The 24414-nt window shown below is 43.1% G+C and overlaps 3 protein-coding genes across 5 annotated transcripts in view; 1 reads left to right on the forward strand and 2 right to left on the reverse strand.

Annotated features, from left to right (window-relative positions):
• The window catches only part of LOC122550857 (dicarboxylate carrier UCP2), a 32569-nt gene extending 31840 nt beyond the window's left edge, over nucleotides 1-729 (reverse strand). Inside the window, exon 1 of the mRNA XM_043692205.2 lies at nucleotides 589-729. The gene's annotated coding sequence lies outside the window, so the exon portion shown is untranslated. The remainder of the gene's footprint in view (nucleotides 1-588) is intronic.
• c2cd3 (C2 domain containing 3 centriole elongation regulator) overlaps nucleotides 620-24414 on the reverse strand; it is a 222277-nt gene continuing 198482 nt past the window's right edge. Inside the window, exons 33-35 of the transcript XR_015757475.1 lie at nucleotides 23233-23372; nucleotides 2287-2398; nucleotides 620-748 (exon numbers count right to left, since the gene is read on the reverse strand). The gene's annotated coding sequence lies outside the window, so the exon portion shown is untranslated. The remainder of the gene's footprint in view (nucleotides 749-2286; nucleotides 2399-23232; nucleotides 23373-24414) is intronic.
• The window catches only part of LOC122550856 (dicarboxylate carrier UCP2-like), a 34915-nt gene continuing 31103 nt past the window's right edge, over nucleotides 20603-24414 (forward strand). Inside the window, exon 1 of one of the 3 annotated variants that reach the window (XM_087988328.1) lies at nucleotides 20603-20880. The gene's annotated coding sequence lies outside the window, so the exon portion shown is untranslated. The remainder of the gene's footprint in view (nucleotides 20881-24414) is intronic. The other 2 variants (XM_043692204.2, XM_043692203.2) reach the window with 2 other exon arrangements.

A 24414-nucleotide genomic window follows, 5' to 3' on the forward strand; every position in this document is an offset into this window, starting at 1 on the left:
GGTGAATTGACCATGCTAAATTGCCCATAGTGTTAGGTGTAGGGGAATGGGTGTGGGTGGGTTGCTCTTCGGAGGGTCGGTGTGGACTTGTTGGGCCGAAGGGCCTGTTTCCACACTGTAAGTAATCTAATCTAATATTTGATGTGAAATGGGAGACAAAATCGCAGCCTAGAATTCTGGAGGAGTCATCCGTGGGAGTTTAATATAATGATGGTGGCACTGTGGGTCGAGTATGTCGCCACAGCTCCCACCTCACGGCCACATAGCATTCCTTTAGCTCATGTCTCGATAATGTTGCAACTTTAACGGATTCTGTCAAAATATCCGAGTCCTCACATTTTGTGCCTCCTTCCGGCAACTGCTGATTAGTGAACATATTCAACGTGAGTCATTGGGGAAGGAAACGGATTAAAATGAGTCACAACAGGAATTTCGCACACACAAAAAAACGTTAAGGCAGGCAATTATCAACCAGGAACCCAGCTCATGGATCACGGAAATGTAACTTTACACTGAATGTTATAAATGCTAACTGTCAATAAACTCGCCCCGGAACTCCGTTAAAGACAGTAAATGGTGTGGAGGTACCTGTTGTCAGATCCAGTGGGCCAGGGCAGCTAACAAAGAGATGTCCAGGATTCTCTAAAAGTATCCCGCTCGTTGAAACTCTTTTTAACTATACTTTGGCTCTGCTTTTGTTCCATAGAAAGTTCAGAAGTTAAACGCCGAATGATCATAATACAAGGTTCTGAAAAAAAAGGAAAATAAAACAGTCAACTGCTGTTACTCTGTAAAAAAGGACTAGCGTGTTAACCAGAGTGTAACTCACCTCAAGGCCAAACACAATATTAACTGAACACCATTATAAGCAGAAAACATGAACCGATGTTTTAAAAAAGTACTTTGTGTTTCGTATGTTTGAAACAAATTACAATCTCATCTTGATTTAACCAGAGACTTTTCAAAAAAATGCAAATACATATGCATAAGACGCGTTATCAGCAAATTTTACCAGCAAGTTTTTAAAGCAGTTTTATTAAGAAAAACGAGTTGCCGGCTACTGTGAGATGATATATATATTACCTGACAACTAAATGAATCCTTTTCCTACGAGAGAATACAGTGATGCGTGTGCTTACTGCCCCGGTGTACGAACAGGGCGCTGGGTACAGCTGTAATATGGCCCCACCGTTTGAGATCTCCACCCGGCTGCCTGCCAGCACGACCTCTTATACACACAGCGTCAGGGGCCGCCTCACTGAAGTGCAACAATAGGGGAGGGACTCGCTTCTCTGTATCTCTCCTGCACTCGCAGCATCGCGTGCAAGGGTTACTAGCAAAGGACTTTTTTTATTTCCTCCCCTACCTATGGACCATTGGTTGCATGTTGAAGTTTTACCTCTTTTTTTTAAAAAAAGTGTTGCTGTTGTTGTTTGCAAGTGTCTCATCATCCGGTTATTACGAAATAAACGCGGCTCTCTCGTGCTGAGCTGTAACATGTTTGACTGCAGGCGTCACACCAGAGGGGCAAGATCAGTGTCATTTCATGCAGCATCCTGTTGAGAGTCAGTTTGGTTGGAGGAGCTGCAGAGGAGGAGGAGGAGGGGAGGAGGAGGAGGAGGGGAGGGGGGGGGAAGGAAGACAGGGTCTGAGCAAGGAGGAGGGGGTTTACAGTGGAGAGAAGGTAGTGGGGTGTGGGGAGGTCCGGGTTTGAGTAGGGGGGAGGATCTGGATTGCTGAGGAAGTCCAGATAGAAAGCACAGGAAGGACAGGGTTTCAGTTGAGGAGGGTAGGAGGTTTAAAGACAGGAGAAAGGCATAGTTTGGGAGGAAGGTGTAGAACGCACTGGTTAGAGAAGAGGAGATGGAACTCTATTTCTGTCCTCCCCCTGCACTAATCGGGAATGTTGAGCAGGACTGGGGATTGCAGAATAGGGGTGGAAGGAGAACAGTGAGGGAAGGAGGGGTCAAGTTATGTTGGATGAGCAGAGCAGACGTGGAGGATAGTGAATAGTGGAAGCCTTTATAAGAGACCACTGAAGTTATCAGTTCAGGAGGAGTTGAGAAATCAGGAACATAAGAGAGGACCACTGGTATTACATGGCTGTAGTGTTAATCCAGTGCCCCAGATAAATGTTCAGGAGACCCAGGTTCAAATCTGGCATGGCAAATACTAGAATTTGAATTCAATTCAAAATCTGGTATTAAAGAATTCATCAACAATTATTCGGGGAAAATCCCATCTAGTTCAAGAGTGTCCCTTAGAGAAGGAAACTGCCATCTTTACCTGGTCTGGCCTACATGTGATTCCAGACCCACAGCAATGTTGTTGATTCTTAGCCACTATTCCAGTCTCGGATGAGGAATAAATGCCGGCCTAGCCAGCGACACGAACATCCCTTGAATAAATAGAAAAAAACACAACAGGTGGTGAACTGCAACAAGTGAATCAGAAAATATTAAACTTCTGGTCTTGCACTTGGTCAAAAGGGGAGAAAGCTCAAATGAGCTTGTATTGTGCCTTTCAGTTCTGAAGGTTCTTTTAAAGTTGACTAAATATGTTGAAAATACTGTCACTTATGTAAGAGGAAACAAAGAATTTTCACATAATAAGATCCCAGAAACAGCAGTGAGAAAATGAACAGTTAATCTACTGGTCAGTAATCATGCCAGGAGCAAAAAGTAAAACAAAACTTGAACCTAACTAGAGTTTTCCAAAGTCTAATCCAAATAGTTATTTAGTTGTACAGAGCTTGAGTATTTGCTGTGAAAAGCACACCTTTTGTTGAAGCTTTTCATCTTACATTTGTCAATTCAATACTACTGTAAAGGGAAACCAACATTTAAGCTGTATAAAAAGGTACATTCTGAATGCCAGGGAGAATGCATCAATTCATTAACTGTCAAACTTTGTTCAAATTTTAAACCAGGACACATTGATCAAGGCATTGGCCTGAGAAATTAACTTTTAAAATGCATTGGCAACTGGAAAATATTTATTAGATGGACACCTGGAATGAGCATATTGTTTAAGGAAAGATTGGCCAGAGAATGGTTGTCGCTTATTATATTGAGTTGAAACAAGCAAAGTGTGTGTACATTTTTTTTTCTCTCAGCAAACAACAGGGCCTTGCCTATTAATATATGTAGCTTCCAGTACATACAAATATGCCTGTGCTTGCAGAATTCCCAGTATCCAACATTAGATGGAGAACATAGAACAACACAGTGCAGTACATGCCCTTCGGCCCTTGATGTTGCACTGACCTGTGAAACCGGTCTGAAGCCCATCTAACCTACACTATTCCATTATCAGCCATTTACTTATCCAGTCCGTTTAAATGCCCTTAAACTTGGCAAGTCTACTACTGTTGCAGACAGAGCTTTCCACGCCCTTACTGAGTGAAGAACCTACCTTTGACAGCTGACCTATATCTATCACCCCTCAATTTAAAGCTATGTTCCCTCATGTTCCATCCAAGGTAAAAGGCTCTCACTCTTCATCATAGCTAATCCTCTGATCATCTAGTATGTCTCTATTAAGTCACCTCTCAACCTTCTTCTCTCTAATGAAAACAGCCTCAAGTCCCTCAACCTTTCCTCACAAGACCTTCCCTCCATACCAGGCAACATCCTGGTAAATCTTCTCTGCACCCCTTCCAATGCTTCCATATCCTTCCTATAATGCGGCAACCAGAATTGTACGCAGTACGCCAAGTGCAGCCGCACCAGAGATTTTTACAACTGCACCATAACCTCTTGGTTCCAAAACTCAATCCCTGTACCAATAAAAGCTTAACACACCATATGCCTTTTTAGCAACCCTATCAACCTGGGTGGCAACTTTCAGGGAGCTAGCCACAAGGACACAGAGATCGCTCTGTTTATCCACACTACCAAGAATCTTACCATTAGCCCAGTACTCTATTCCTGTTACTCGTTTCAAAGTGAATCACCTCACTTTTCCACATTAAACTTCATTTGCCACCTCTGCAGCTTAGCTATGTCCCCGTGTAACCTGCAAAATCCTTCAGCACTGTCCACAACTCCACTGACCTTAGTGTCATCCGCAAATTTACTAACCCATCCTTCTATGCCCTCATCTAGATTATTTGTAAAAACTATAAACAGCAGTGGCCCCAAAACAGGTCCTTGCAGTATACCACTAGTAACTGAACTTCAGGATGAACATTTCCCAGCAACAACCACCCTGCTTTCTTACAACTAGCTAATTTCTGATCCAATCCACTAAGTCAGAAAAGATTTACAAGGATGTTGCCAGGGTTGGAGGATTTGAGCTATGGCGAGAGGCTGAACAGGTTGGGGCTGTTTTCTCTGGAGCGTCGGAGGCTTACAAAATTATAAAAGGGGCATGGATAGGATAAATAGACAAAGTCTTTTCCCTGTGGTGGGGGAATCCAGAACTAGAGGGCGTAAGTTTAGGGTGGGGTGGGGGGGGGGGGGGGGGAAGATATAAAATGGACCTAAGGGACAACTTTTTCATGCAGAGGGTGGTAAGTGTATAGAATGAGCTGCCAAAGGAAGTGGTGGAGGCTGGTACAATTGCAACATTTAAGAGGCATTTGGATGGGTATATGAATAGGAAGGGTTTGGAGGGATATGGGCCAGGTGCTGGCAGGTGGGACTAGATTGGGTTGGGATATCTGGTCGGCATGGACGGGTTGGACCAAAGGATCGGTTTCCATGCTGTACATCTCTATGACTCTAAGTCACCCTCAATCCCACGCTTCCGTATTTTCTGCAATAGCCTACTGTGCGGAATATTATCAAATGCTTTACTAAAATCCATATACATCAACCACTGTACCCTCATCTACCTGTTTGGTCACCTTCTCAAAGAACTCAATAAAGGTTTGTGAGGCACAACCTACCCTTCACAAAACCGTGTTGACTATCCCTAATCAAAATTATTCATATCTCTTACAATCCATTCTAACACTTTACCCACAACCGAAGTAAGGCTCACTGGCCTATAATTACCAGAGTTGTCTCTACTCCCCTTCTTGAACAAGGGGACAACATTTGCTATCCTCCGCTATTCCTGTAGACAATGACAACATAAAGATCAAAGCCAAAGGCTCTGCAATCTCCTCCCTAGCTTTCCAGTGAATCCTAGGATAAATTCCATCCAACTCAGGGGGCTTATCTATTTTCACACTTTGCAGAATTGCTAACCCCATCTCCTTATGAACCTCAATCCTGTTTAGTTTAATAGCCTGTTTCTCAGTATTCTTCGTGACAACATTATCTTTTTCCTGTGTGAATACGGATGAAAAATATTCATTTAGTGCCTCTCCTATCTCTTTGGACTCCATGCACAATGTCCCACTACTGTCCTTGACAGGCTGTAATCTTACTCTAGTCATTCTTTTATTCCTGTCATATCTATATAGAAAGCTTTAGGGTTTTCCTTGATTCTATCACCACACTACCAGAAGGATGTGGATGCTTTGGAGAGGATACAGAGAAGGTTTAATCAGGATCTTGTATGTTATGGGGGATTTTAGCTGTAGAAAGATTGAATAGACTGAATTTGTTTTCACCAGAACCAGAGGTTCAGGGGCGACCTGAAGTTTAAAAGATTGTAAATTGCATGGATAGAATGGAAAGTGTGAGGCTATTCCCCAGAGTGGAAGGGCCACTTACTAGAGGACACAGTTTCAAGGCGCCTGGGTCAATGGGGGGGGGAATTGGGGAAGTGGGGAGGAAGTTGGGTTAAACTTAGGGTTAGGGTTAGGGTGCGAGGCAGGTTTTTCACATAAATAGTAGTGACTGCCTTGAACACCCAACCAGAGGTGGTGGTGGACAAGCAGGAGGCTGGAAGAACACATACTACACATACACATAAGTCTATGGGATGAATTTGCGTAATTATATTTGCAGATAGATTGTGTGCTTTTTGAGCAAAATAGAATCTGCAGGCAAAACATGTAAGAAGCTCCTACTTTGGAAACAGAACCAGTCTGATTCAAGATTGTGATACAGACAGTTTCTAACCTTATACCTTTAATGCATTAGAGTCATAGAGACGTACAGCATGGAAACAGACCCTTCGGTCCAACCTGTCCACGCTGACCAGATATCCCAACCCAATCTAGTCCCACCTGCCAGCACCCAGCCCATATCCCTCCAAACCCTTCCTATTCATATACCCATCCAAGTGCCTCTTAAATGTTGCAATTGTACCAACCTCCACCACATCCTCTGGCAGCTCATTCCATACACGTACCACCCTCTGTGTGAAAACGTTGCCCCTTAGGTCTCTTTTATATCTTTCCCCGCTCACCCTAAACCTATGCCCTCTAGTTCTGGTCTCCCCGATCTCAGGGAAAAGACTTTGTCTATTTACCCTATCCGTGCCCCTCATAATTTTGTAAACCTATAAGGTCACCCCTCAGCCTCCAATGCTCCAGGGAAAACAGCTCCAGCCTGTTCAACTCTCCCTGTAGCTCAAATCCTCCAACCCTGGCAACATCCTTGTAAATCTTTTCTGAACCCTTTCAAGTTTCACAACATCCTGCACGCAATATTCCAAAAGTGGCCTAACCAATGTCCTGTACAGCCGCAACATGACCTCCCAACTCCTGTACTCAATACTCTGACCAATAAAGGAAAGCATACCAAAAGCCTTCTTCACTATCCTATCTACCTGCGACTCCACTTTCAAGGAGCTATGAACCTGCACTCCAAGGTCTCTTTGTTCAGCAACACTCCCTAGGACATTACCATTAAGTGTATAATTCCTGCTAAGATTTGCTTTCCCAAAATGCAGCATCTCGCATTTATCTGAATTAAACTCCATCTGCCACTTCTCAGCCCATTGGCCAATCTGGTCAAGATCCTGTTGTAATCTGAGGTAACCCTCTTCGCTGTCCACTACACCTCCAATTTTGGTGTCATCTGCAAACTTACTAATTGTATCTCTTATGCTCGCATCCAAATCATTTATGTAAATGACAAAACGTAGAGGACCCAGCACCGATCCTTGTGGCACTCCACTGGTCACAGGCCTCCAGTCTGAAAAACAACCTTCCACCACCACCCTCGTCTTCTGACTTTGAGCCAGGTCTGTGTCCAAATGGCTAGTTCTCCCTGTATTCCATGAGATCTAACCTTGCTAATCAGTCTCCCATTGGGAACTGTGTTGAACACCTTACTGAAGTCCATATAGATCACATCTACTGCTCTGCCCTGAATCTTCTTTGTTACTTCTTCAAACAACTCAATCAAGTTTGTGAGACATGATTTCCCATGCACAAAGCCATGTTGACTATCCCTAATCAGTCCTTGCCTTTCTGAATACATTTACATCCTGTCCCTCAGGATTCCCTCCAACAACTTGCCCACCACTGAGCTGAGACGTCACTTTTTTTTTTAAATATATAAAACCTTAAGTTATCTTGAGAATGTGACTGGAAAGTAGTTGTTCTGGGATTTACATATTAATGAACTGAAAACTGCAACCCATTGTAAAAGGTGAAAGACTTAACAGAAATCTTGGTTTGTTCAATGTACCATTTCAGTTGCACAACACTGATCTTTTGCTATAAATTCTGTGTCTTAAGATCCTGTTACACGGCCACCTGATAAAGGAGTAGCAATCCGAAAGTTAATTCTTCCAAATAAACCTGTTGGACAATAATCTGGTGTTGTGTGATTTTTAACTTTGTCCAGCCCAGTCCAACATCAGCTCCTCCACATTGGCATTATTCCTCTAACATTTTTCTTCCCAGTCATTTCCTACTGTGATCTCCAGCAATTTTTGTTTTCAGGAGATTCCAGCATCTGCAGTAATTTGCTCTTATTTCCAATAACACCATGTGTACTAAGCAGCTTTCAAGTGAGGTAAATTGTTTTCAGACAACACCCTACCTTTGAGCCATATATGTAAATAAATTCAAATATACATGTAAAACAGCACCTAAAACAAAAAATATAATACAGCAAGTGCAGGAAGCCTGAAATAAAAGCAAAGTGCTGGATTAATTCAGCAGGTCAGGAAACATCTGCGGAAGAGTCAGTTTTGGACTCAGAATCCTAGAATCCCTACAGTGTGAAAACAGAACTTTCGACCCAACAAGTCCACAACGACCCTCCGAAGGAGTTCCCACCCAGACCCATTCCACTACCCTATTACTCTACATTCATCCCTGACTAATGCACCAAATCTACACACCCCTGAACACTATGGGCAATTTAGCATGGCCAATTCAGCTAACCTGCACATTTTTGGATTGTGGGAGGAAACCGGAGCACCTGGAGTAAACCCACACAGACACGGGAAGAATGTGCAAACTCCAGACAGACAGTCACCAGACGCTGGAATTGAACCTGGGGTCCCTGGCACTGTGAGGCAGCAGTGCTAATGGGAGAGACACAGAGAGGGGGAGACAGAGGGGGAGGAGCAAATTAGTGCAGATGCTGGAATCTGTACTGAAAACAAAGAAATGCTGGAAATCACAGTGGGTCAGGCAGCTTCTGTGGAGAGACAGCAAGCTAACAGAGTCTATATGACTCTTCAGAGCTGATCATCTTCATCAGGTTAAAATTGTTGCAATCTTTCTGCTTAGTTATTGTAGATTGCAGGAGGGGGCAAGGCAGGAAACTCAATCACGCACACTTGGAAATTCATCCAGGTATTTGGTTCTTTAAGTGGCAACAGTCCTCTAGTAACTCATTAAAGACCTCATTCATTAGAATGCTAGCCTAACCATTGATATACATTTGATTTTTAGACAAACAGTCAATCTGTTCATGGAAGGAACGTGGCCTCATTGGCCATCCCCAGCTCCTTCAGGGCAACTGGCGAGCTGCTCTCTTGTACTATTGCAGTGCTTGGAATGTAGGGACATTCACAGTGTTATTAGGAAGCAAAATCCAGCGTTGTTAATTCGATGACAATGAAGGAACAGAGATATAGGTCACAGCCAGGAAGGTGTCTGTACGAAAGGAGAATTTGCAGGTGGTGTTCCCATGCATCAGCAGCCATTATCATAGATGGTTGAGGTTGCAGGTTCAGAAAGTGTCGTTGGAGGATACTTGGTGAGTTGCTGCAGTATATCTTATCAATGATACCTGCTGCCATCTTCACACATTGGTGGGAAAGGGAGTTAATAATGGAGGTGATGGATCAGCTACAAACCAAACAGACAGCCAATGTCCTGGGTCAATTTTCTTGTTGTTGGAGTTGTATTCACCCAGGTGAGGACAGTACTCCATCACACCCCTGACTTATATTTGTAGATGATGAACAGGGATTGAAGAGACTGGAGTCAAATTACTTGCTGCAGAGTTCCTTGCCTCCAACTGCTCTTTTAGCCACTGTGTTCATACTGTATACTTATATGGCTGAGCAATTCAGTTGCTGGTCAATGGTAGCCCTCACCATATTGATTGTGAGGCATTTTGATAATATCAATGGGAGATGGCTAGATTCTCTTTTGTTGGAGATGGTTATTGCCTAACACTGGTATCATCACTGTTGCTGTAAATTAACTCAAAAAGGTGAGAGGTCACCTCCAGAAAAAGGATTTAAAATTCTGTGTGATGTGGCAAAGCCAGCACATGTTGTCCATCTCCATTTGCCTTTGATCAGAGGGGGCCTGGAAAACTATACAAAGGGTAATTAAGAGTACATTATGCTACATCTGTAGCCACATAGATCAGACCAGTTGGGTTTCAAGTGAAATTTAGTGGCAATGTTATGGCACTACCAATATTGATCAGTTTTTAACTCCAGATTTTGTCCCAGAGATTAGTCTGGGTCTGTGGATTATTAATCCAGCCATTACATCACTGTCTCATTTAAAAAAAGATGACTATGCACTAAAGTTACAAGATTGGAACATACTTTTCGTCAACCTTTAACAAGCAACCAAGGCAGATAAATTTAAAGTATGTTTATATTTGCTAAACCCAGTGAATTTATTTTGCAACAGGAAATCTTGAATATGTTTTTTAAACTAAATTCCCCATGTTTCTTTCATGCTGCCCACAAACATAGCTCTGATAATGTTGCGATGTCACAAATCAGAGGTGAATTCTGTGGTTTTTTAAAATCTGACTGGATAAAAGCTTCAGATAGCACAATCATTAAAAGAGAAGAGGTCCAAAAAGTTAGCTCACAAACACCTTCCAACAGACAATTAAGGTTTTGATTCTATTAACTAATTTTAGAAGCCTCATCTGATGCAAGGTCAAACATTCATGACAGAACTTGTGTACATTTAAAGACACAAAGGCTCTCCTGGAGCCTGTACATTCAAAATTATTAATTTGTGTAATAAACTGATTACTAAAGTCAAAAGAAAAAATCACTAGCTCAGAAGAGTCATTGTTGGCACCTATGTCTGTACTGACAAATTTATTCTGTGTGACTGGCAAATTTCAGGTTAAATGGTAACATACATAAGAAAAACGCCCCAAAAGAAATGTGGACACTGGAAATCAGGAAAAAAACCCAACAAATTTCTGGAAAAACTCAGCAGATCTGGCAGCAGCTGTGGAGAGAAAGCCTTATCCTTTAGTGGACTAACCCTTTCTCTATTTACTCTCTTGTTTTGGGTCCAGTGACTCTTCCTCAGAACTGATGGTAGCTAGGAAAAAGTTGGAACTCATGCGGAAGATAGGGTTGGGCAGTGGGGAGGAGTAAATGATCGGCGGAGATAGAGCCAATGAGAGAAAAACAGTTGGGCAGACAAAGGATTGGGTAAAGGTCAGTCTGGGAGAATGAATAATAATCACAAAAAGAAAAGAACAAAGAAAGTTTGCAGCCCAGGAACAGGCCCTTCAGCCCTCCAAGCCTGTGCCAATCCAAAGCTACTGTCTAAACCTGTTGCCCAATTCCTAAGCATCTGTATCCCTCTGGTCCCCACCTACTCATGCACTGGTCCAGATGCACCTTAAATGAATCTACTGTGCCTGCCTCTACTACCTCTGCTGGCAAGGCGTTCCAGGCATCTACCACCCTCTGTGTAAAGTACCCTCTGCATGTATCCCCCTTAGACTTTTCTCCTCTCACCTTGAACGCGTGACCTCTCATTATTGAATCCGTCACCTTAGAAAACAGCTTATCTCTATCTACTCTGTCTGTACCCTTCATGATTTTGTAGACCTTAATCAGGCACCACACCACCACCCCACCCCCCATCTCCTTTTTCTCATGAAAACAATCCTAACCAACTCAACCTCTCTTCAGAGCTAGCACCTTCCATACCAGGCAACATCCTTGTAAACCTTCTCTGCAACCTCTCCAAAACATCTACATCTTTTTGGTAATGTGGTGACCAGAACTGTACACAGTATTTTAAATGCAGCTGAACCAAAGTCTTGTACAATTTTAACATGACCTGCCACCTCTTATACTCAATACTCTGTCCGATGAAGGCAAGCAGACCATATGCCTTCTTGACCACTATCCCCCTCCTGTGTAATCACCTTCAGGGTACAATGGACCTGAACCCTCAGATCTCTCTGCTCATCAACCTTTCCCAAGGCTCTTCTGTTTACAGTATAATTCATTCTAGAATTAGACCTTCCAAAGTGCATGACCTCACATCTGCCTGGATTGAACTCCATCTGCCACTTCTCCGCCCAACTCTCCAGTCTAGCTATATTCTCCTGTATTCTTTGACTGTCCCCATGCTTTCTGCTACTCCACCAATCTTAGTGTCACCTGCAAACTTACTGATCAAACCACCAATGCCCTCTTCCAGATCATTTATGTATATCTCAAACAACAGTGGCCCCAGCACTGATCCCTGGGGAATACCACTGGTCACCTTTCTCCATTTTGAGAGACTCCCCTCAACTACTTCTCTGTCTCCTGTTGCTCAACCAGTTATTTATCCACCTAGCTAGAGTTTCCTGCATACCATGTGGCTTCACTTTCTCCATTAGTCTACAATAGGGAACCTTATCAAACACCTTACTAAAGCCCATGTATATGACATCTACAGTCCTTCCTTCATCTATCAACTTGGTCACTTCCTCAAAGAACTCTATTAAGTTGGTAAGGCACAATCTCCCCCCCCACACACACACACAACAAACCATGTTGCCTATCACTGATAAGCCCATTCTCTAAATATAAATAGATCCTATTCCTCAGTACCTTCTCTAGCAACTTTCCCACCACTGACGTCAGGCTCACTGGTCTGTAGTTACCTGGAATATCCCTATTACCCTTCTTGAACAGGGGGACAACATTAGCAACTGTCCAGTCCTTCAGCACCTCAGTTTAAGGTTTAAGGTTGCTACAAAGACATCTGTCAGGGCCCCAGCTATTTCCTCTCTCACCTCCCTTAGCAACCTGGGATAGATCCCATCCGGACCTGGGGATTTGTCCATCTTAATATCCTTTAGTCTACCCAACACATCCTCCCTCCTTATGTCAAGGTGATCCAGAGTAACAAACTTCTATCTCTAATCTCAACATTCATCATGTCCCTCACCTCAGTGAACACTGATGCAAAGTAATCATTGAGAATCTCACCTATTTTCTCAGGTTCGACACACAACCTTCTTTCCTTATCCTTTAGTGGACTAACCCTTTCTCTATTTACTCTCTTGTTTCTTATATATGAATACAAAGCCTTGGGAAACTCCTTAATTCTGCTTGCTAAAGTTATTTCATGACCCATTTTAACCTGCTTGATTCCTCATTTAAGATTAGTCCTACTGTCCTGATATTACTCCAAAGCCTGTTCTGTTCTTAGCTGCCTGAACCTTATGTACACTTCCCTTTTCCTCTTGGCTAGTCGTATGATTTCTCCGGTCATCCACAGTTCATGAATCTTGTCTTTCCTTCCCCTTGTTTTCAAAGGGACATGCCCTTCCTACATTATCTTTGAAAGCCTCCTGCATATCAAATGTGGACTTCCCTTCAAATACCTGCCACCAATCCACATTTCCCAGTCCTGCCACATTTTGACACAATTGACCTTGGCCCAGTTTAGTACGCTTCCCTCAGAACCACTCATCTTGGTCTACGACATTCTAAAACTTTTAGAATTGTGGTCACTATCCCCAAAGAACCCCCATTGCAACTTCTACCCCAATACCAGGTCCAATATGACCCCTTCCCTAGTTGGACTATTGACATACTGCTCCAGAACACTTTCCTGGATGCTCCTTACAAATTCTGCCCCATCCTGACCTCTGACACTAAGTGTATCCAGCCAATGTGGGGAAAGTTAATCTCCCATCACCACCACCCTGTTGCCTCTACATAGAGATCATCAGCACAGAGATATACAGCATAGAAACAAACCCTTCGGTCCAATTTGTCCATGCCGACCAGACATCCCAACCCAATCTAGTCCCATCTGCCAGCACCTGGCTCATATCCCTCCAAACCCTTCCTACTCATATACCCATCCAGATGCCTTTTAAATGTTGCGCTTTTACTAGCCTCTGCCACTTCCTCTGGCAGCTCATTCCATGTGTGACAAAGTTGCCCCTTAGGTCTCTTTTATATCTTTCCCCTCTCACCCTAAACCTATGCCCTCTAGTTCTGGACTGCCCAATCCCAGGGAAAAGACTTGGCCTATTTATCCTATCCATGCCCCTCATGATTTTATAAACCTCTAGAAGGTCACCCCTCAGCCTCTGATGCTCCAGGGAAAACAGCCCTAGCCTATTCAACTCTCCCTATAGCTCAAATCCTCCAACCCTGGCAACATCCTTGTAAATCCTTTCTGAACCCTTTCAAATTTCACAACATCTTTCCAATAAGAAGGAAACCAGAATTGCACGCAATGTTCCAACGCTGGCTTAACCAATGTCCTGTAAAGCTGCAATATAACCTCTCAACTCCTGTACTCAATACTCTGACCAATAAAGGAAAGCATACTAAACACCTTCTTCATTTATCTGAATTAAACTCCATCTGCCACTTCTCAGCCCAATGGCCCATCTGGTCCAGATCCTGTTGTAATCTAAGGTAACCTTCTTCGCTGTCCACTACACTTCCAATTTTGGTGTCATCTGCAAACTTACTAACTGTACCTCTTATGCTCATATCCAAATCATTTACGTAAATAACAAAACGCAGAGGTCCCAGCACCGATCCTTTTGGCACTCCACTGGTCACAGGCCTCCAGTTTGAAAAACAACTCTCCACAACCACCCTCTGGCTTCCACCTTTGAGCCAGTTCTGTATCCAAGTGGCTAGTTCTCCCTGTATTCCATGAGATATAACCTTGCTCACCAGTCTCCCATGGGGAGCCTTGTTGAATGCCTTACTGAAGTCCATATAGATCACGAATGAGGCTGGAAGCCTCAGGGGTGGAGAGATAAATGGAAGGGCGTGGGGCTGGGGAGAAGGTAGCTGAGAGTGTAATAGATGGATGGAGGTTGGGGTAATGGTGTTAGGTCAGAGAGGAGGGTGGAGTGGATAGGTGGGAAGGAAGATGGACAGGTGGGGCAGGTCATGAGGGCGGTGCTGAGCTGGCAGGTTGGAATTGGGCTAAGATGGGGGAGGTGACGTGGATATGAGGAAACTGGTGAAGTTCACATTGATGCCCAGGGGTTGAAGTGTTCTTCCTCCAGGCATCATCCACCGACATTTCTGCCACTTACAAAATGGACCCCACCACCAGAGATATATTTCCCTCCCCACCCCTGTCCACTTTCCACAAAGACCGTTCCCTCTGTGACTACCTGGTCAGGTCCACACCCCCAACAATCCACCCTCCCCTACTGGCACCTTTCCCTGCCAACGCAGGAATTGCAAAACCTGCGCCCAAACCTTCTCCCTCACCTCTGTCCAAGGCTCCAATGGAGCCTCCTACATCCATCAAAGTTTCATCTGCACATCCACAAATGTCATTTATTGTATCCATTGCTTCCGATGTGGTCTCCTCTACATTGGGCAGACTGGAGCCTTCTCGCAGAGCGCTTTAGAGAACATCTCTGGGACACCCGCACCAATCAACCCCACCAGCCCATGGCTGAACATTTCAACTCTCCCTCACACTCTGCCAAGGACATACAGGCCTCCTCCCTCACCACCTGATACCTGGAGGAAGAACAACTTATCTTACGCCTCGGGACACTTCAACCCCAGGGCATCAATGTGGACTTCACCAGTTTCCTCATATCCATGTCACCTCCCCCATCTTAGCCCAGTTCCAACCTGCCAGCTCAGCACCGCCCTCGTGACCTGTCCTATTTGTCAATCTTCCTTTCCACCCAACATCTTTACTCCCACCTCCATCCACCTATCGCACACTCAGCTACATTCTCCCCAGTCCCACCCCTCTCCCATTTATCTCCCCACCCCTGATACTCCTAGCCTTATTCCTGCTCCTTGGATGCTGCCTGATCTCCTGTGCTTTTCCAGCAACACACAACTCTGATCTTCAGCATCTGCAGACCTCACTGTCTCCATGTAGATCACATCTACTGCTCTGCCTTCATTAATCCTCTTTGTTACTTCTTCATCTTTCCATAATCTGTTTAGCTATTTGTTCTTCTACCTCACGTTCACTGTTGGGAGGCCTGTAATACAGCCCCCACAATGTAACCGCACCCTTCTTATTCCTCAACTCTACCCATAATACCTCACTGCTCAAGCCCTCCAGAGTATCTTCCTTTAGCACAGCCATGATATCACCCCTGACCAGCAATGCAACTCCTCCCCCCCTTTTACTTCCCTCCCTGTCCTGTCTGAAGCATCTATATCCTGGAACATTTAGTTGTCAAATCATGCCCTTTCTTCAACTAAGTCTGTGATCACAATAACATAATTCTCCCAGGCACTAATCCAAGCCCTAAGTTCATCTGCTTTACCCTCTATACTCCTTGCATTAAAGCATATGCACTTCAGACCACCAGTTCCTTTGCGTTCATCTGGTCTCTGCCTACTCTTCCCCTTGGTAATGCTAACTTCACGATCCTATTCCTCTACTAGTCTTCTCTTCTGGTTCATCTACCTATCCTTTCATTTCTACCCTGATTAGCATGTGGCACTGGTAGCAATCCTGAGATCACTACCTTTGAAGTCCTCCTCTTAAACTTCTCTCCTAGCTCCCTGAATTCTGCTTTCAGGACCTCATCTCATTTTTTTACTTATATCGTTGGTATTTATATGCACCAAGACAACTGGCTGTTCACCCTCTCCTTTTAGAATGCTCTGCAGCCAAACAGTGACCTCCCTGACCCAAGCACCTGGGAGGCAACATACCATCCGGGAGTCCCGTTTTTGGCCACAGAACCGCCTATCTGCATCCCTCACAATAGAATCCCTTATGACGATGGCCCTTAGAGTCTTTTTTCCACCCTTCTGAACAGCAGTGCCCGCCACGGTGCCATGATCCTGGCAACTGCTGCCCTCCCCTGGTGAGCCATCTCCTCGAACAGTATCCAAAACTGTATACAACGTTTAGAGGGGGAGATAATTGCAAAGGACACTTGTACTTCCTTTCTATTCTCTCTCTGCATTTTGGTCACCCATTCACTGTCTCCCTCAGCAATTCTAACCTGCGGTGTGACCAATTCACTAAATGTGCTATCCACCACCTACTCAGCATCGTGGATGCTCCACAGTGAGTCCATCTGCAGCTCCAGAGCCGTCATGTGGTCAAACAAGAGCTGCAGCTGGACACACTTCTTGCAAGTGTAGGAGTCAGGGAGGTCAGCCAAGTCCCTGAGCTCCCACATCAAACAAAAGGCACATGCCATGGGTCTGAGGTCCACTGCCATTGTAAGCCTTAGCTGTAACTCAACTAACTAATTCCAAACAATGCACTTAAATATATAAAAGAAAATAACCTTACCTTACAGAGTCCTTTCCTTCTGGGTGGGTGGGGGTGGAGTGGGGGGTGGGGGGGGGGGGGGGGGGGGAAGGAAAAAGATACCACATGTGTAGTATCTTGGCTTTAGCCACTGCCCAAATATATACTAAGTCCTTACCTCCCCAGCAACTTCCTGGTCCCAACGTCACCTCTGCATTGTCTCCTGCTGCTCCGAGACAGGAAAAAGGCCGCAGGCTTTGAAGATAAGTAATTATACTGTTCACTTACCTTCCCGCCAACCTCCTGGTCCCAAAGTCACCTCTGCTGTCTCCTGCTACTCCCAGACAGGAAAATTAGTAGCTGACAATGGGTTGTTTGTTGTAACAGCCCATGTGATGACAGAGCCTGGTGTGTGGTGTTGGGGGAAGGACAGGGGAGAAGGTCCCTCAAGCCCTTAAGTTGTTGAACTCTATATTGAGTCCAGAAAACTGCAGAGTTTCCAAGTGTAAAATGAGATGCTGTTCTTCCAGCTTGCTGAGCTTTGTTGGCGAACCACAGCAAGCTTGAAACAGATGTTGGCCAGGGAACACAGTGGTGTACTGAAATGGCAAACAACTGGAAGTTCAGATTCTTTTTGGCAGACAGAACACAAGTATTCTTCAAAGTGGCCACCCAGTCTGCGCTTTGTTTCTCCAATGTAGAAGAGAGCACATTGTGAGCAGTGAATGCAGAACATTAGATTGAGTGAAGGGTTGGTAAATCACTGCTTCACCTGGAAGGTGTGTTTAGGACCTTGGATGGTGATGGTGATGAGAGTGAGTGTGAGGACTCTCGTCAAGGTAACTGTGGAAGTCAGCAGGTTTGTAGGGGATATTGGTGGCCAGCCTATCCCCAGAAATGGAAACAGATGTCGAGGAAAGGGAGGAATTAGAGATGGACCAGATGAGGGAGGGGGGAGTAATAAAAATTGAACTTAAATCATAAGTGAAAACTGTATGAATCTCAAAATAATCATGGACTTAGCAAATAATGTAAATTCATTTGTTATAAAACTACAAAAGGATGCGACATCGAATTATACATTGCGACATGAAGTGCACATTCACAACAAAATGCTGAACACCAGCCCTTGGTATTTTCCACATGCAGACATTGCACGGTCCTTAAGTATAGAAATTAAATCTTTTATAGAGTCATAGAGATGTACAGCACAGAAACAGACCCTTCAGTCCAACTCGTCCAGGCAGGCCAGATATCCCAACGCAACGTAGTCCCACCTACCAGCAATTGGCCCATATCCCTCCAAACCCCTCCTAATCACATACCCATCCAGATGCCTTTTAAATGTTGCAATTGTACCAGCCTCCACCACATCCTCTGGCAGTTCATTCCATACACGTACCACCCACTGCCCCTTAGGTCTCTTTTATATCTTTCCCCTCTCACCCTAAACCTATGCCCTCTAGTTCTGGACTCCCCAATCCCAGGGAAAAGACTTTGCCTATTTATCCTATCCATGCCACTCATGATTTTATAAACCTCTATAAGGTCACCCCTCAGCCTCTGACACTACAGGGAAAACTGCCCTAGCCTATTCAACTCTCCCTATAGCTCAAATCCTCCAACCCTGGCAACATCCTTATAAATCTTTTCTGAACCCTTTCAAGTTTCACAACATCTTTCCAATAAAGAGACCAGAGTTGCATGCAATATTCCAACAATGGCCTAACCAATGTCCTGTACAGCCGCAACATGACCTCCCAATTCCTGTACTCAATACTCTGACCAATAAAGGAAAGCATACCAAATGCCTTCTTCACTATCCTATCTAACTGCGAATCCACTTTCAAGGAGCTATGAGCCTTACAGAAGTTCAGATTATATAGTCTACAAAAGAAGTGGACAATCTTTTAAAAAGCCATGGCATTACTGAAGATATACAGGATTTCCCCATCAACATGAAGTAAAACCGAAATGGTGCTCAGGTCAATGCCTTTTAAATCAATGTCTCTCTCCCTGGATATTGTCTAACCTTTTCTAATATCAGCAGCATTTTGATTTTGAAGTAACAGTGTCTCTTATTAGTTGTATTTCTTTCTATGCTAAGCAAAAGGAAGAGTAAAACATATAAGCTAAATGACATTCTGCACATCCATTCCAAATACCAATTTCCCTATTTATTGCAAAGAGTCTCAGTTATACTAACAGATACTGGGTGCTCCTTCTCTGTAGCGGAGTGCAGTCAAGACAACAGGAAAGACATGGGCTGACAGAATGATTACACCCAGCAGCATTCAGCTTGGACCAGAAGATGGCTAACTTGTCCAACCCAAAAACAGGCCCACAACATGATATCTTTGAGGAGAAAGTGAGGACTGCAGATGCTGGAGATCAAAGCTGAAAATGTGTTGCTAGAAAAGCACAGCAGGTCAGGCAGCATCCAAGGAACAGGAGAAACAAATTCCTGAAGAAGAGCTCATGCCCGAAACGTCAATTCCCCTGTTCCTTGGATGCTGCCTGACCTGCTGTGCTTTTCCAGCAACACATTTTCAGCCACAATATGATATCCCAACTTTTGGATTCCTGTCCCTGACTACTTCAAACCAGAGATCAGGAGTGGGGACTGAAGTGAAACCAAAACAATTGAGAAGCAATCCCCAAACAGCCAAAAGAGGATTGCAACCACTCAGTGTGAACACAAACACACTAATTCATTCTGGTGTTCTTCCTTGAATAAGAATGGCGTTAGGCAGATAATTAGCCACAGTCTATTAAGGATCATGATGGGCATCTCTCTCTATTAGTTATGGATAATTTTTAATCAGCCTGTTTTGGGTTTTTTGTGCACTTCTGGAGTAGATGGGACTTGAACCCAGGCCTCCTGGCACAAAGACAGGGGCACTACCACTTCTTAGGTGAAGTCATAAGCCCATTTTATACCAGGCTACACCAGACATGGGATTAACAAGGAGGTAGACTCCGTGACAGTTGATACAGGAATTCAATCGGAGATACTACCATTCTTCATCACGCTCCAATCATCTATAATAACCAGCTATAAACAATTGACATCGCCTTAAATTGGATTATGTTTATCTTTTTGTAAAAAGTAGACCTGTTTGCAGACAAGTCTGTCGATTTCAGCATCTGAATGGTCCGAGGGAGTTTGCACATAGCTGGGCCCGGCGCTCTTTAACCACAGGCTAGTAATGTCACAAGGCTCTTAACAAAAATGATGAGTAAAATTAGCATATTGTTGGAAGTAGAAATTGTTTCAAGCCTTTGTTTATCAACCCGATCTCAACCGCAAGAACTTAATTAAATTAAATTAATTTAAAAATAATTCTGCAAATTGAAAATATATACGTTTCAAAATCCAAATAATTATAAATTTGAAAACATACCCTAGCTTTTGTGTATGTATTTAAAATTTGGTTCATTCTACCCGTGTTAATATTACCTTACAATGAATCATGCAAACGAGAACATTATAGTATCGACAATATCCAATTAATATCAGAACATGTCACTTAGCTATCCATTTAAATTGTGGATGTGCAAACCAAACTGGATTGGTATCGTGAGTGCAAATTAATTAATCTATAATTGGATGGATGCCTGGAGTTAAATATGCTAAACAATAACTATTTGCCTCTTCTCCATCCACGCCCTCTCCAGGTATGTCTTACTTTAAAAACCCGAGGAACCATTCTACCGGAACCGAAACCTATCCAACAGGTCACAAACCTGAACTATTCAAACAGATATGTTCAGGAACAAGCAGCAAACCCAGTCTGGAGTAGAAAAAAAACCCAAGTTGATCTCCTCAGATCGGACTACGATCCAATTTGATCAGGTTCTGGTACTAATGGGACCAATAGGGCAGTAGGAGACAAGTCTTCACTCGTGAGCAATAGATTGAAGTTACAAACTCTACACCCGTCTTTAACAGGCTCACACTCAATCGATGCCCCTCCCCGTCAAGATGCATAAATAGATATCGAGGCAGCCTGTTTACTAGCGTGTAGGGTAAGAACTTGAAGGAATGCTTAATCGTTTTGGAGTCATTTCTTTTAAGCGTTAGGGTCTACTATCTCACTTGTCAGTGATCTCGACATTGTTAGGTAAGAAAATTCTCATTTTATGGATTAACTATCTTGGTACTACTTCATTAATTTAAACAGTTAAACATAAATAGCCCCTAAACCTGCTAAATCTTAACTGATTATTTAATTGTAGATATGGCTATGATAAAGCAGTGATTAAGGCTGGCCAATTGACTATACGTCCCTTCAGTACAATACTTTTTCCTCCTTTCTTGCCTTTTTTTTTAAAGTCTTCAGCAACATTCTTACATTTAGCATATCCTGTCTTTAGATATTTTTAATGAACCTGTTCAGTCATGACTCTCTTTTGGGCAAATGGGACTTGATCCCAGCTCTCCTGGCTTAGATGTAAGGATGCTGCCACTTCACTGCAAGCCCCTTCAAAATCCATATCTTTACCCTGTTAGCAAACGATAAAACTTGTTGCCATGCTAAGGATTAGTGAACACTTGCAATCATGGTCCTGGCTTTGGACATGGAAACCAGCTAATGTTTAGACTTGCCAAAGGCAATGTGCACAATACTTTTTAGAAATCAGGTTTTTAAAAATTTAATGAGGTGTTCACTGTAGTCTGTTTTTTTTTCTTGAGTAACAAGAAACTCCTCCCTATTAACTGAAAACACTCTGAAAATTTTGGATTGGGAATATTCATTTATGTACAGGACCCTCTGAGAGGGTCTGAATAAGTGAAGAACCTAGATTATTGCCAACAAAACAAAATGTTAAAGACTGAAGCAACAGAAAAAAAATTGCTGGAACAACACCACTGGTCTGGCAGCATCTAATAGAGAGAAAGTAGAGTTAATGTTTTGAGTGCACTGACCCTTCTTTCAGAATCTTCTCCACCAATGCAGCCAGATCTGTTGAGCTTCTCTGGTAGTTCTGCTCCTGTGCACTAGAGTCAACAATCTTAGTTTATTGGCAAAATACTTTTTCTTGAACCACTGTTTTGTATTGACTGTATGTCCACATTCATACTAAGAAGCTCTAGATGTTAGAACACAGGCAGACAGATGACCCAGGTCAGCCTTTCTACCTCTGCCTTTGCATTACAGTGAAGTTAAAACCTTCAAAGATCCTCAAAATTGATCCCCAATGGTTGTTAGCCAGACTTCTTAAATAACCAATTCCAGACACTGATTTGTATACATTGCTAAGTCTCTTTTAGCAATACAATAAGTACAGCAAACATTTTAAAAATCTAATGGATCTATGCTATCAACCCAAAAACCTATTGCTTTTAGCTCCATTCATGCAAAAGATAGATCGACACCGAGGGGATAAAAGAAAATAACTAAATGGCCAGATGGGGTTACGTGTTGGCTCTGTGATTAGCACTGTTGCCTCATATTGCCAGGGACTCAGATTTGATTCCACCCTCAGGTGACTATGTGCAAATTCCATAGACCTCCCTCTGTCTGTGTGGGCACGCTCCAGGAGTCTTGGTGAGATGCTCTTTAAAGGGTCAGTGTGAACTTGATAGACTGGCCTGCTCCCACACTGCAGGGATTCTGACATTTTCATGACCTGGTGCTCCACAGGCCTAGATGTTTTTTTTTTTCTCTAAAGGTATCAATCTTGGGTCTCTGTTGTAATTTACTCCTATAAAGGTAGTAATAGTTAAACTTTAATTTTCTATTCTGAGCTTCTCGTGGGAGGTTAGGCAAGGAATTTTCACATCTACCTGCTGAAGCACCAACAGCCAGAAAACAGTTTAAACTCTAGCCCCTTCCTGATGGATTGAATGCCTCCTACATAAGGTTCCAGTTACCATTCAACATTTGCCACTTGCTTGAGCATAAGGCCTTCCAGACTTGCTAGAACCACTTCCCATTTACTGACTTGGTTAATAGCCAACTTCTGCTTTCTGTTTTGTAAACATCATGTTCTTTGCTGATGAAGCATCTTTTTGATGCCATTAACTTCTAGGCCTCGCCTCCAAAATAAACAAAAGATTGCTTTGTCTGTGTTTTTTTTTAAACACTAGTTGTTATCCACTGGCTCAAAACATTATCTTTAGCTCAAGTTTTCAGTTCACCGCTCCAAACCAAAATTGATAAAGGAATAAAATGAAAAACTAGCATGGGTCCTAACACTGTTTTTCCAAATCTGGATAATGTATGGCTTGGGGAGAAACGTGCATCTATTCCCTTTACCCTTGCAGAACCTACATAATGAGTTTGGGTGGTGCTGTTGGATAGAGCTAGTTTGAGTTTCTGATGTATATTTTATACTTGAACTCCCTCCACCACATGCTCTGTAAATGTTTAAGTCACTGCTTTATCCCTGATGGTGTCAAGCTACTTGCAGTGTTGAAGTTTAAATTTTCCAGGCAAGTGGCAAGTATTCCATCACGCTCCTGATTTTACCTCTTTGTAGATGGTGGATGGGTTTTGGAGAGTCCAGGTTGAATCAGTGTCACTCCTGACTAAATTTCCAGGTCTTGATCCATTCTTGTATTTATGGTAACCATCTTGGAGGATTGGAAGGCAGCCAAATTAACACCTTTCTTCCAAAAGAGGAGACAGAAAATAGATAACAACTATCATTAGGAAAATATTAGTTTATTATAAAGGATCTAATAGTGAAGCATTTGGAATTGTATAACACTTTTTTTTTCAAGCAGAGACAGTATGGCTTCATGAAGCGAGGTAATGCCTGACAAATTTACCAGAATTTTTAGAAGCTAACAAGCAGGATAGTTGAAGGGAAACCAGTGGATGCGATATGTTAACATTTTCAAAAGGCTTTTGATAAGTTACTTTACATAAATCTAAGATAATACATGCTAACTCCACACAGTCACTCAGGCTGGAATTGAACCTGGGTCCCTGGTGCTGAGGTAGCAGTACTAACCACTGGGCCACCCCATTGTAGTGAACAGTATTGAATGGCAGTGCAGGCTGAAAAGATCAAATGGTCTACTCCTGCTCCTAATTTCTGTAACAACTAGGTAGTCTTCCAAAAACCGTACAAGGTACTAGTTTGATTGCATTTAGAAAAGAGTGATCCCCTTATCAGATGACTAGTGTATTGGCATTGGAGGCAGAATACAGAAAATTCACTAGTTGATCCTAGGTATGGAAGGATTCTCTTCTGAGAGATTTGAGTAGGTTAGGTCTGTCTCATTGAAGTTTTGGAGAATGGGAGGTGGGGGTCTTGGCAAGATGTTGAGAAATTATTCTAGCTTATGGAAAAATCTAGATACATAAGGGCATATGACTACAGGATTGTCCATTTGGGACACTAAGGAATGTCTTCTGTGGGTAGTGTATCTCTGGAATTCTTTGCCAAAGTGGAAGATAGAAGCTGGGTCATTTAAGTATGTTCAAGGCTGAGATAAACTGACTTTTTTTTTAATCCATATAGGAATATGGCAGGATAGTGGGGTTGAGGATTATCCTATCAACCACCATATCAATAACTGGCAGAACAGACTTGAGTTGGTGGGCCAACTTCAGTTATTACTTGCTGTATGCTGGTCCAGTTACACTTCTGGTCCTAGTCAATGATGAATGCCAGGTGTGTTGAAGTCTCCTCCCAAATTGAAC

This window comes from Chiloscyllium plagiosum, unplaced genomic scaffold (assembly GCF_037043375.1).
Source record: "Chiloscyllium plagiosum isolate Xiang-an unplaced genomic scaffold, Cpla_swu_hap1 HiC_scaffold_6, whole genome shotgun sequence".
In the NCBI taxonomy this organism is placed as follows: domain Eukaryota; kingdom Metazoa; phylum Chordata; class Chondrichthyes; order Orectolobiformes; family Hemiscylliidae; genus Chiloscyllium; species Chiloscyllium plagiosum.